The following is a 2,134-nucleotide window of genomic DNA, read 5'->3' as shown; positions in this document are numbered from 1 at the left end:
ATATTTGAAAATACGATGCCTAATAATAAAATAAATACTTTGAATGCATCACCCCCAAAATAAGAATATTACTAATAACTTTGTTCTTAACTCTACTCGCTTTCTTTACCCAACCCATTTTTTTGCACCTCGTCCAGGAAGTTAACTGCTATATTAGATTAGTATTTCTCATTCCTTTGCTTTTCCAAAAAAATAAAAATAAAAGAACTTATAAAGTGTGAACCATATGTGTCAATATCATTATAATTTACTGCTTAGTTATGCTTTCTTGTAATTTATAAAAATGTCAACATGAGTATTGCCTTTTGCTGCCGATTGGATTTTTGGTAAGCAAAGACTTATTCTGAAGGCATCTGTGGTAGTGAAGAGGTTCAGAACAAGCCTCCCCAAAATGTGCCACTTTGGCATTTGGATGATTTTGAGCTGAAGACACTCAAGGCCCCAAAACACTCAGGAAGAACTTTTTATCTCCCCTTTAACTGCCTCTAAAAATTTAGAAAGAGGGCCTGGTTTAGGAAGATAACTATCACCAGAGATAACTACAGAACATGTGGGTTAACTATGGTAAAGTGGGGTGGTGGGGGGCAGAGCTTGGCAGGGCCTGTTTGTTCAAATTCCTCTCTGGGTCCCATTGTCTCTGCATGACATGGCCAATTTGCTTATCCTATCTTCCTGTCTTCCTTCCCTTTGAAGCCAGCTTTTTAGCTCAGAATGGCATATAAACTTCAATTGTCTGTCTTTGAGCCTCTCATGTCTTTGCAGAGCTCCCATACATACAAAACTGAATTTTTGTTTTTCCCCTGTTAAATCTGTCTTAGGTCAATTACCAAAAGAACCTAAAAGGGTAGAGGAAAAAAACATCCTCTCCTACAGTGGAATATACTTCTCCGGTCCACTCCTTTGGGGCTTGGTCATGTGACAACTTTGAACAATGGAATGTTAATGAACTTAAAGTCTTACGGTGGTTTGTCTTAGCTCTGGACCCTAATGTTCCATGAGGAAGACATACCCAGATAGTTGCTATTCTGTTAGCCTGGATCTGAGAACCAGAGATGTGCAGCAGACCTAGACCACCCTAACTTGGGGTCGTGCCCAGACAGTGAACACAGATGCTCAGACATCCCAGACTCTATTGGCCGTGAGGTAGTCAATCTGAATATGTGCGATATCGTGATTTATAAGAAATATATATTTGGTCATTCAGATGACCAAAAAGTATTTCTCATATGCATTTGTCTTCCCTATGCATGATTCCTAGCTCACAGCTCCCCAAATCTTTGGAATTTCCTTCTTGAGCAGTAAGAGCAATGGGAACATTATATTTCAGAATATTTGTCTCTTGTCCTCTAATCCCGAAAGACTTCAGTCGTACAGGTGAAATTGGTGTCTTGTTATTCATAGCGAGCCCTTTTCTGCCACAACCGGGTTTATGTATTGCGGTGACTTCTGGAAAGCCCCTAAGGGAACCAACCAAGATGAGAGGGTTGGAACTTTCAGTCCCACCGCCTGATTCCACCTACAGCCCCTCCTCTTCCCACCCCCCTCCCACCCCTTGGGTGCAGTCCAAAAGTCACCTCAGTAACATAACACAAGATGCCTTTGCTGTTCTCATCACTTGCTAAGGGTTTGAGGAGCTAGTTCTGTGCCACAAATTAGGCGAAGATCAAGTATATATTTGCTGTTCTAAATCACAATATTAGGGGCGCCTGAGTGGCTCAGTTGGTTGAGTGTCTGACTCCGGCTCAGGTCATGACTCACAGTCCGTGGGTTCGAGCCCCGCGTCGGGCTCTGTGCCGACAGCTCGGAGCCTGGAGCCTGCTTCAGGTTCTGTGTCTCCCTCTCTCTCTCTTCCTCTCTCTGTCCCTCTCCCACTCTCACTTTGTCTCATTCTGTCTCTCAAAAATAAATAAATATAAAAAAATTTTTAAATCACAATATCACCTTACTGAATAAATTTCTTTAATAATTCTAAAATTATTTACTCTAAAAAATTCTTCTAGACATGGTTTTGGAAGTTATTTTTTTTTAATTTTCAGATTTATTGAAGTGCATTTTTATATTATTCTCATTAAACTTCAATCTTTGTTAAATATGTACATAATATGTACATGATATGTACATGATAATTTCGATT

General features: G+C 40.1%; 1 non-coding gene across 1 annotated transcript; it reads left to right on the top strand.

The window, feature by feature from the left end:
* Positions 1-1,704: 1,704 nt before the first annotated feature.
* Positions 1,705-1,788, top strand: TRNAR-CCG. The gene has a single exon. It is a non-coding gene; the product is annotated as a tRNA-Arg (tRNA).
* The last annotated feature ends 346 nt before the right edge of the window (positions 1,789-2,134 follow it).

The sequence above is a fragment of the Panthera tigris genome, chromosome D3 (genome assembly GCF_018350195.1).
Source record: "Panthera tigris isolate Pti1 chromosome D3, P.tigris_Pti1_mat1.1, whole genome shotgun sequence".
Taxonomy (NCBI): domain Eukaryota; kingdom Metazoa; phylum Chordata; class Mammalia; order Carnivora; family Felidae; genus Panthera; species Panthera tigris.
Note: the sequence above shows the minus strand (reverse complement) of the source record. Positions and strands in the feature narration are given on the sequence as shown.